Source organism: Tursiops truncatus, chromosome 1, assembly GCF_011762595.2.
Source record: "Tursiops truncatus isolate mTurTru1 chromosome 1, mTurTru1.mat.Y, whole genome shotgun sequence".
Taxonomy (NCBI): Eukaryota; Metazoa; Chordata; class Mammalia; order Artiodactyla; family Delphinidae; genus Tursiops; species Tursiops truncatus.
Window position 1 is genome coordinate 115,876,533 of NC_047034.1, and position 12,110 is coordinate 115,888,642.

General features: G+C 40.8%; 1 pseudogene; it reads left to right on the plus strand.

Moving 5' to 3' along the window:
• The first annotated feature begins 6,494 nt into the window (after positions 1 to 6,494).
• Positions 6,495 to 8,895, plus strand: LOC101319379 (E3 ubiquitin-protein ligase RNFT1 pseudogene; annotated as a pseudogene).
• The last annotated feature ends 3,215 nt before the right edge of the window (positions 8,896 to 12,110 follow it).

Genomic DNA, 12,110 nt, shown 5'->3' on the forward strand with positions numbered 1-12,110 from the left:
AAATAGCTAGGTCCAAACAAATTTGTAAGTTGTATGTACTCACAACTTAATTATATTTGAAAAGTAATACACATAAAATTTTAAATGATATCTTATTTCTTAACCACATTTACTTGATAATGGTATATATGCACACATTGGGCACCACACAACCTCCGCAACCTTGGAACCAAATTGGACACCACTACCCTCACTTCCTGCTTCACAATCATTTTCCTGTGGTACTTGCTTTTCATCACAGCAACCACCATAAATCCAGCTTTGTAAAGATACAACAGCACCAAAAGGAATGTATCATTATGATACTGACATTGTGACCTACATCAAGCTAGTAGTTCTTGTGATGTCCAGCAGTCACAGAATAAAATTATGTTTCCCTCAAAATTGTAAAATATCCTGCAACAGTCCCTGTGAATTCACTCTGGTGCCCCAGGGCACCTGAGCCACAGTTTGTGGACTGCAGGTTTAGAGTGATAGTTTGGTACATGCTTTGATAGATCGTTGCAGTAATGACTCCCATGAATCATGCCTCCTGTATCCATGCTCTCAAGTCAATATGACTTGCTTTGGCCAATGGGACATTAGTAAATGGGACACAGGCAGAGGCTTGAAAAACATATGTACTTTGGGGTTTTCCCTCTCTTGCTGCTGGAAATATGACATATGCTGCCATATGACACACTCAGGCTATCCCCCGGGGGATAAAAGACCTGGTGGAGAGAGGGCCTAGTCATCCCAGCCATCCCAGACATGTGAGTGAGGCCAACCTAGACCATTCAACTCAAGCCAAGATGACCCAGACTGAAAGTGCTGCCCATTGACCCACGGAATCATAGAACATAGTGAAACTTTTTTGTTTTAAACCATTATGTTTTGCGTGTTTTTTAGGCAGCCAAACTAAATGATAGGATGTTAAAACAATTGCCCTTTATACTTTAGGCAATGGAAAATCAATGAGAATTTCTTAATTAAGTTGAATAGAGTTATTAAATACATGAATGCTTGATCATTCAATTATCCCCTTAAAATTCTTTTAGGAAAAACTCGTGATTTCCAGTCATAGCCTCAGGAACAGATCCTGAAGTTCATAAACATTTCATTGCCAATGAGATTAGAAAATTGACGTCATTTCTTTGAACCACAGTTCCTAAAATTATAAGTGATCATTAATCTATAAGGAAGCCTGATTGTAAAGCAAAATGTGAATTTTAACTCGGTTGTCAAAAAGGTGACTAGAAACCTTGATGCAAAGTATAAGAATAGCCCCTTCAACCAGAGGTCAGACCACTGACTGCTATAACTAACTGGCCAAAACCCAGCTGTAAACTCAGAACCAATGGAAATGGCCTCACAGTGGCAGAAATGTCTGCCACAAGATACTGAGTCTTGCTTCTAATCAGAGCCATTCCCAACCAAATGCTATTTCAGTATAGCAGGGTCTCAACCAGAACACACAGATTCTCAGATGGAACAGCTGTCAGCAGGGAAAGTAAGCCAACCATCTAAAAAACACAGGCATGGCCTTGAAAGTACAACCAGTAGCTGCTCTTGGGACTACATGTTTCAATGTGCTCAGAGAACATCACCATTCAACAGCACAATAAAACATGTTCTTTATAAGAATGAGACTGCATCATCAAGAAAATATTGAATGCTTGTGGAAATAAATTGAAAGCCCTTCGGTAAGATTTCCATTAAAAATGATGAAGAAAAATAGTATAAATTCTTAAGGTAGTAAATGCTAGTTATCTAGAAACTTCACTTGTGTGGATAATTCCATTCCCCAGGAGCCATTGTGAATGATGATGCTTTTGGCATCTCCATGAATTAGAGGTAACTCTGTGTACCAGCTCACCCCGAGCTTGTTACTATCTACGGTTTTATTCTCTTGAGTGGGAGAATTCTCCCAACCCTCAACGGCCCCAGGATGGCTGAGGCACTGGCTCTCCTCAGACATCAACACTGCTTCCTGGGAAGAAGACCACGTGGGGCACTGGAGGAAGAGGATGACCATCGCCTCATTTGGGCCCACAGGTGAGCTCCTTTCTGACCAGGTGAGGCTCTGCAGAAAAGAGAGAGGGATGGAGTCAGTAGCCACAGATCACAAGGGGGCCGGGTCCTGTGCAAGAATCCATGTAAAGAGGTGTCCAGCAGAGAAAAGCTGACCCAATTCCAGGTGTACGGCCTGTGGCCAAGACCCTGCTCTCCCCACCAAGGAAACAGACAAAAGAAGGGAAAGCACATACCAGCCACCATGAGCACAGGAAACACAGCAGTGAAAACAGCCTATACAGAAGCAAACATGTATTTAACCCATTTTGTGTAGTTACAGAAGCTTTAGAAAATATGGATGAGGAAAGAAAGAGGAAAAGAACAGACTACGTACATATATAATAAGTGTGTATGTATGCAGAATGCTATATTAGAATCTTTTCTTCTTGTATCAATATGTGCTTCAATGAATTGTTTTGAATTGCTGCATCATATCCAATTTTGTTGACACATCTTTTTAATCAATCCCATGTTTTTGAATATCCAAATTCTATTTTGCCATTGTTGTTATTTCTTGGGGGTATCAGGAAGCCCCAGTTCAAGGCTAACTGAGCAATAGAGAGGAGACTGACAAGTGGAAATCAAAACATCAGCCTTATTTTTGATAAAAGTTGGATAGAGGACATGGATCAGGTATGCAGCCCACTGAGATTCCTAACGCGGTAGCTGGAATTAAACAGAATTTCCCAAACATGCACAGACATAGCTGGGAAACCACAGGGCTCCCCAGTGGAGGGAGGCCTTTCCCATGAAAGCTCCACCTGCAGGAAGCTGATGAGAGCGCATGCTCTCCACAGGCAGACATCCCAAATCGCCTAAAAGTAGTCAACGCTACTATCCAATTGCAGAAAAAGACGATATAGATTTACATGCTACTGTCCAATTGCAGAGAAAGACGATATACACCCCCAACAGCGATGGATCAAAGTGCTCTTTCTTCACATCCTTTTCTACTGTGACAGGTTCAGATGGTATCTCACTGTTGTTCGGTTTGCATTTCTCCATATGCAAATTTTTCTATATATATATTGGCCATTTTTATTTCTTCTTTACTGACTGCTTTGATATGCCCTTTGCCCATTTTTCTAGTGAGATCTTCGTATTCTTATTCATTTGTAAGATGCAAAAGTATTTAAGCAAGTCACTCTTCTTAATCTTAGAATTGTGATGCATGGGGTAGCAGTTAGAATCATAAGCCTGACAAAGCATGACACTGATGTTGAGAGTGATCGTTTCCATATTTATTAAAACTTTTACTTATGCCAAAACAAGAACCTATTTGAAGAAGAGATGGGTTTTTGGAAAAGGTCAAGGTCTATTGCCCACAGAAGTGCTTAGATTTAATATCTTCTGATATTAAGTCCATGCGCTGACATTTTTATTCCAAATTTTAAGATACTTGATTATTGATCCAGAAATTTCTAATATGAAAAAATCCTTATGGGTGTACCTTATTTCATTGCATATTCAATACATGGAAATTTGAAATTCTGGAGAAAAATGTAACTACTTGTTCTCTTTATTAAAAGTGCCATTAGAAACTTCAGGTGTAAACTACTGACTGAGGCAAGGTGCGCCATCAAAATGATTGAACTCATACAGACGTTATAGAACAAACTGAGAGTTCCAGGATGTTGACCCATAACTTGCCAAGAAGAGCTACTTTATATTTTTAGGTATTACCATTGACCACTGACAAACAGAATACTCTTCAAAGAACTTTTATGGATTATTCAATAATATTTTTATAAAAGGTCTTAAAGCAATGGATATTGGACAACTGCTAGTAAACAATGCTTTCACAAAAATGTCTTTAGCTATTCTTTCTATTAAGAGAATAACCAAATCACTAAATTTTGGAATTCTAGAATCCCTGCTATTATGCTTTGTCCCAAAATCTTCCCTCCATCATCCTTATATTTCTCCATAAAGTATAAAAATGCCTGTTAGAGCCTTTATCATTCATCACTATTCATTAATTCAACAGACATTTTTAAGAACCTGCTAACAAACATTCTTAAGAACTTAGCTATATTTGGAGCTAAGGATAAAGACAAGTGAAACAGTTTCTACCCTCAAGGAAAACGTGATCTATAGCTTACATAATGGGGGAGATAGGCAAGTGACAGAAAAAGAGAATTCACTGTGATATAATCAAGCACTGACTGCTGAGACAGCCCAATGGAGCAGCTGCTAATCACGTCTGAGGGAATCAGAGGAGGCTTCCAGGAGGAAGTGATGAGTCACTGAGTCCTGGAGAATGAGCACATTCTATGCAGGGGAAGAAACCGAGGGTAATACAGGGGGCTGGTATAAAGGCACAGAGGCAGGATGGGTCACAACGTGGAGAATTACTATAAGGAGTTCGGTTTAGCTGAAGCATAGAGTTGGGGTAGGGACAGATGACGGTGAGAGACTGCACTACAGAAGGAATATTCCATCTTTACCTCTCAATGGATGCTGACAAAAATTGATGACGAAAAGAGTATTCATACCCTCCTCCTCCATTTCACAGTTAAAGAAACAAACCCAGTGTGATTAAGTGACTTGCCCAATGTCATACATTTCTCAAATTACTAAGATAAAATTCCAATTTAGAAATTCTGATTCCAGAGCTTAGACTCATCTGCTAGTCATGAATGGATTTTATGCTATGCTAAGTAATTAAAATTTTACCTTGAGAAGGTCATGGGAGGCCAAGGATTTTAGGCAGGAGAATGACATGGTCAGTTGTACCTTTTAAAAGGAAGGCCCAGGTTACTGAGGGGAATAAACGGGGCTACATGTGATATGGAACTACTACATACAGTTCTGCATGTTGTATCCTCTACAACCTAGGGAGGGCCATGAAATGTGGTCTGTGAATGGCACCCCGGAGTGGTGTAGTGCTTGACCTACATGGCCAGATTTTGTGTAATTGCAAGTAAGGAGGCTAATAAAGAAGTACTTCAGACATGAAACGTAGGAAGGGTTGCGCTAAAGAAGGGCAATAGCAGAGAAAGGAAGGGGTCATAATGCAGAAATAATGATGTAAAATCAACAGGAGCTGGTGGCTGGTTGGATGAAGATGGTGATACAGAGAGAGCAGTCAAAGAGAGAATGATTTTATTTTGTGTAGGTCTGGCTAAGTCGGAACCACATTTTAGAATCGCCTTCCCTATTTGGTTTGGGGTTAGATTTGGTTCTAGGTTAGAAACTTGCACAAGATTTGGGAAGTGAAAGGAAGCAACAGCCCTTATGCTCTGAAGATAGTCACGATTAGAGGTAAGATGAGGCAGACACAGAGAAATGGCAGATGCCAGGCTGTCCTCACCCTCCTTCTCCACTCTGAAGCCTCTTCCACCTCCAGGGCCAGCAGCTCTACCCGTCTGCCTGCCCCGCTGACCGACAGCAACCAGTGACCAGAGGCTGGAATGCAAATTCAGAGGCGGTTGCTAGGACCAGGTCACAGCCTTGCACAGACCTCTACACCTGCCCCCTTAGGGGTCCCTCTCAGCAGACTCCCCTCAAGCTCTGACTTGCCCACTGTGCCAGTGCTTCAGGAGGACTACTTAGTGACTTCCCTGATTCACCAACTCTCCTTTTTCTGGACCCCTCTTTCTCCAGGTTCAGTTCCTGATCCCAGCAGGTTCTGTTGCAGCCATTTGAAAAAATGAATCTAAAATTCATATAGATCTGCAAAAGATGTGTAATAGTCAAAACAGCTTTGAAAAAGAACAAAATTGGAGGACTTACACCAGCTGATTTCAACACTGATTATAAAGGAATCTATATACAGAGCTGTAAAGATGGACACCCAAATTTTACAGGGGCAAAACATTTGGTAAAATTGTTGTCTGAGATGACTTGGAAAGCAGACCACATGCCTAGTGAGGCCGTAGCTCTGGGCAAAGTGATTGGCAAGAGAATAACTGGGCTCACTTTCTTTGTACTGCAGCAAAGCATTATAAGAAATGAGCTCAGGAAATAAGTGGTCAGTTTGCAAGCAGAAATTGAGGGTCCAGAAATTGGACGCCTGACTAGAAAAGCTGTATGATAGCTGTTAGACCCCGAACACAAAAGCCTATTAAAATCCAGCTTTCCTGCTGCCATTGGGCTAACCAAAGTTACTTGTGGTGAGGTTTGAGGGTGATGGCCCTGACTGAAGGGGTATGACAGCATCTCCCACTGTCCCTGACACCATTGTGAGGCCTCTGTTCACTCAACATCATGAGAGGAAACACAGTCCTGATGCAAAGAAATCTGGATCAGAGAAAACATATTCCAGGGCCACACCAGTCCTCCAGGAACTGCAGGCAGGGAGGCTGCCTCAGCCTCCCAAAATGCCCGAGCAACAAGATGGACGGGAGAAGGGCCTTGCCTTCATTCTGGATATGTTTGTATCGGGATAAACTCCATGCCTAAAGGATGTGCTGAAAATCCAAGCTCCAGAAATATGTGGAATGTTTCTTGGAACTGGGCCGCTAACAACTTTCAACTGTGCAAACAAAAGCATTGTAAATCAGGCTTTTCTAAGAAAAAGGTGCTCAAACATTCAGTAAGCTTGGTTACTAGTATTCTTGGCAGGATTTTCTGTTCTTTCATTCTCAGTCACTTTATTACAAGTTAATCTTTTTAAATCCTACTTTGGATCATTCAAGCTTCTCAGAAGTACTTTGGATTATTAGAATTACAGACTTCATTTTGAAATTGCTTTTCATAGGCTCAAAAAATCTTATTATAGTAGTGCCTTCTTTCATCCTGCTTTTTAAATCCAAGGGTTACTGGTGTATGCTCTTATAAGAATTATGTCAGTTTTATTGAATTTTGTTCCCATATCAGTTTTGGTTTCATTACCTTATTTGCTTCAGGGAGTTTAATAATACAATTAGCTAGATTCTTGGGATATTACTGTCTTTATTCTACCTCATTTTATAGCTTTGGGGTTTTTTTGGAAATCTGAGAACTTTCAGATAGGTTTTGTGAATTTTTTGTTTTGTTTTGTTTTGTTTGCGGTACGCGGGCCTCTCACTGTTGTGGCCTCTCCCGTTGCGGAGCACAGGCTCCAGACGCGCACGCTCAGCGGCCATGGCTCACGGGCCCAGCCGCTCCGCGGCATGTGGGATCCTCCCGGACCGGGGCACGAACCCGTGTCCCCTGCATCGGCAGGCGGACTCTCAACCACTGCGCCACCAGGGAAGCCCTTGTGAATATTTTTTTCACAGCCAAGTTACAGAGTGACTTATTAGATGTGGATGATATTTGTTCAGTATGTCAAGCTGAATTTCAGAAAATTATTCTTCCCATCAGTCAGCATGTTTTTCTGAAGAATGCATTCATTGCCTTATGGTTTTACAGAGGGAATATATGTCCACTGTGCAGAACTGTGATTTCAGACCTTAGAAACAGATGGAAAGATGGGGCTGCCTCATCGTACCTTCAAATACAATTAAGTCCTATGGACTATTAAAACCACCACAAAAAACTAATTTCATTTGGTTACAATGACTATTAGTAGATCCATTTCAGTACTAAAAATTAAGAAAAATGTTTCCAAACACTTTTAGAATACCAGAACAAGATTTAAGCATGTTTTAATTCTTTTAATTTAAATGAAAGAACACTGTTTTTGAAAATATAATAGTCAACCTAATGTGTATGTCAACAATATTTCTTCAATCCTAATTACTTGACATATGATTGCGATGTAAAATTGTAAATGCGTTTTCTTGTTAATTTTATCAAAAACAGCAACTGGATAACTGACTATAACTAGTTGTTTTAGAGGAATTTGGGTATTCCTTTTTGACGTTGTTTCAGAATAAAGAATATTTTTCGTAATATTTTGGATATATCTTTACCCAAAATCTCAAAATTTTTTTAATTTTCATAAAATTTGTATTTTTAAATGAAAGTTCCATATGCTATATTTTACCTGCAACCATTAGATTTTCTAAGTGCATATTAATTTACTGAGGATGATGTATTTTAATATTGTATTACTCTTTGTAATATGATTAACAATCAATAAGAATTAATCATTTAAATTATTCCAAAACCTCAGTGTTGTTACAAAGTTACATTAATGGTGTGGCCGCCACCCAAACCTATTGTCCTCAAGGTAAACACCATTAAACTGAAAAAGAAGGGCATGGGGGCAAAGAAGCAAATAAATAAGACTTGAGAACAACATCTAGGCAAAACTTTGAATATATTTACTGGCATGTGGAACTGACTAGAGGCTAACAGATCAAAAACCTTCTAAATTTCTGGGTGAATTGTACTGCCAAATAAACATTATTTCAACCTGAAAAAGCCTGTGGCTATTTGAACATTAAAACCATCTCAGGACCTCATGCTTGCACAAGCAGAAAGCAGGCTGTGAAAGTTGTACAGCCCTCATGAAGAATAAACTCCCCGATGTCCTCTTCAGGCACAGACATGGAATATAGGACATGGAAGACCCACCCAGAGGATGGACCAAGTGGACAAGGGAGTTCCAAGAGGAGAACAGAATCAGAATCTAAACAAGGACCTTCCCCACCCACAGGGCAGGAGACCTTCCTGAACCTGCTCAGGAGGATATCATGTGTACCAGCAACTAATAACTGTCTTTCATTCTTTTGTCTTCCAAGAGAGATTTTATTGTAGTTATCCCTTCTCTGATCCACCGTATATTGAGTGGGAGAAGGGATGAACAACTTATCTTTTTATTCACAGATCTCCACAAGGAGCCCCATCCAGACACCACAGACATCATCTGAAGATCCTAAACTTTGTACTGCTACATTGACTTCATGTGTCTTGGAGTTGCCTCCTGTGGAAAAAGAAGGTGTTCTACAAAAGGAAGAAAGAAGAGAATAGGAAATTTGTGACCAGAAGGAAAGACTGTGGAGGATACTGGTTAGTAAGTCACCAAAAACTACTTCCTTTTTCTCCTGGGCACACTGCTAGATTACGCTTCCCAGTCTCCCTTATGGCTAGACATGGCCCTGTGTCAGTTCTGACCAATGAAACGTGACATCCGTTTCTTCCAGGCCTGGTCCATTTAGCTCTTGATTCATGACCCTACATGGCCTTTCCCTTCCAGCTGGCTAGACTGGAGATGACTAGGACAACCCTGAGAGTCATGATGTGAAGATGAAGCAGCCACGGGATAGAGGAAACCTGTCTCCCTGAAACATGTGGAGAAAGGCCATCCTCCAGGAGTGACTGTATTGTACTATTATCTGAGCAAAACATAAATATTCTTTAATCATACTAAGTTCCCGAGGCTTAGGAGTTTATCTGTTACAGTCACTAACGTATGCACAGCACAGGGAACAGCACAGGCAAAGATAGGATTGAAATAGATGACATAGCCTGAGAAGGGCGAGGAGTTCCCTCTGGCTGAAATGTAGACACCGGGGGGAGAGCTGCAGAGGGTGAGCTTAAAAGGGTTAGCTAGAGTAAATGCTGCCAGTAATCTGCCTTTTCTGAGGCAATTGAGAATCCAAATCTTTTACACACTGTTGCCCCCCAAAATTGAGAACAGGAAAGGTAATCACCAAGCTGACAACAGCTTTTGCAGTCTGTTAAAGCTACAACTCATACCAAAATGGATCCTGCCGAATTCAGTAAGAAAATCGAGAATCAATAACCTTGAGAGGAAAAAGTCAATTTTTAAATCTTTATGAAACCGTGTGTGTGTGCTCACACATGCACGCACACACACATGCACGTGTGTGGTGTGTTTTCAAGTAATGAATGATATTCACGGAACAAAACGAGGTTGGCTTCAATTAATGCCACATTTTCCAAGCTCCTTCCATGTGGCAAGTGTCTGACTAGGTGTCTATGACAGGAAGATAAATAAATGACTTACCAGGACTTGGAATCACTCACAGACTAATACAATTGGTAGGCACGTAAACAGATTAACCAGGATACATGAGGACACATGCTATTATAAAAACAGGACCCACTAGAACTACAAGGGTTAGGGAAGAATCATGGGCAACTGAACTTCCTTAGCCTGATACTGAAGATGCTTCTTGATCGGACCCAACCTACCTTTGCAGGCTGAAATATCACTACATTTCTTCACACAATTAGTTGCTCTCATACCCGTCCTCCACTTTTCCACCTCCATGCCTTGCCTTCTGCCTCAAATTCTCTCTGACCCATTGCTGGTCACTGTTTAAGGTGCTAGTAAGATTCCACTCATAAAATCTTCCCTGGTCCCAGTGCGGTGGACTCTCCCTTCTCCCATCAGCTCTCTCTGCCTCGGTAACTTACCACTCTCTGCTGTGCATAATAGCTATTTACTGACTTCCTGGTCTTGTCTGTGGAGACTAAACTGTAAACCCCCTGAGGACCAGGAATGTTTCTAGTCCTTTTTTATACTCCCAGTACCAGGTATAGCACTTTGTATGTACCTAGTGGATGTTCAATAGATATTTTCTGAATATTAAATTTTTAAACCCAAAACTCACTCCCTGTTGACTCTACACACACCAGTAGTCACTGTACTCTTTGGTCCAGAGCTTAAATGTTCAGTGATATATGATGTTTTCTCATGAGAAGAAGGTAATTTTGTAAGAGGATTCAGTGATAATGAACAAGAAAATAAAAATAGTGTCTACTTATTTCACAAAAATTAAGACAGTTCAATAGACAATAGCTTACTGATTAGAAAGATTGAATGTAAACTTTTCTTTACTGCAAAAAAATCTTTTCTGGAAGAATCTCTATTAACTTGTAAACTATCATGTTCAGGAGGAGCTTCAAGATGGCAGAAGAGTAACACGTGGATATCACCTTCCTCACCACAAATACATCAGAAATCCATCTACATGTGGAACAGCTCCTACAGAACACCTACTGAATGCTGGCAGAAGACCTCAGACCTCCCAAAAGGCAAGAAACTCCCCACGTACATGGGGAACAGACACCCTCAGGAGACCTACACGCAGAGGTGGAGTCAAATCCAAAGCTGAACCCCAGGAGCTGTGCAAAAAAAGAAAAGAAAGGGAAATTTCTCCCAGCAGCCTCAGGAGCAGTGGATTCAATCTCCACAGTCAACTTGATGTACCTGCATCTGTGGAACACCTGAATAGACAACGAATCATCCCAAAGTGAGGAGATGGACATTGGGAGCAATGATATATATTTTTTTTCCCTTTTTCTCTTTTTGTGACTGTGTATGTGTATGCTTCTGTGTGTGGTTTTGTATGAATAGATTTGCTTTTACCATTTATCCCAGGGTTCAGTCTGTTTGTTTGTTTGTTTTAGTATAGCTTTTAGCTCTTGTTATCATTGGTGGATTTGTTTTTTGGCTTCGTTGCTGTCTTCTTTCCTTTTTTCTTATTTTTTAAATTTTTTTAATAATTATTTTTTATATTAATAAATTTATTTTATCTTATTTTATTTCATTTTATTCTATTATATTTTGTTTTATCTTCTTTCTTTCTTTCTTTCCTTCTATTTTTCTCCCTTTTATTCTGAGCCGTGTGGATGAAAGGCTCTTGGTGCTGCAGCCAGGCATCAGGGCTGTGCCTTTGAGGTGGTAGAGCCAAGTTCAGGACACTGGTCCACAAGAGACCTCCCAGCTGCACCTAATAGCAAATGGCAAAAATCTCCCAGAGATCTCCATCAACGCCAAGACCCAGCTCCACTCAACGACCAGCAAGCTACAGTGCAAGACACCCTATGCCAAACAACTAGCAAGACAGGAACACAGACCCACCCATTAGCAGACAGGCTGCCTAAAATCATAATAAGGTCACAGAAACCCCAAAACACACCACCAGACATGGACCTGCCCACGAGAAAGACAACATCCAGCCGCATCCACCAGAACACGGGCACTAGTCCTCTCCAACAGGAAGCCTACACAACTCACTGAACCAACGTTACCCACTGGAGGCAGACACCAAAAACAACGGGAACTACGAACCTGCAGCATGCTAAAAGGAGACACTAAACACAGAAAGTCAAGCAAAATGAGAAGACAGAGAAACACACAGCAGATGAAGGAGAAAGGTAAAAACCCACCAGCCCTAACAAATGAAGAGGAAATAGGCAGTCTATCAGAAAAA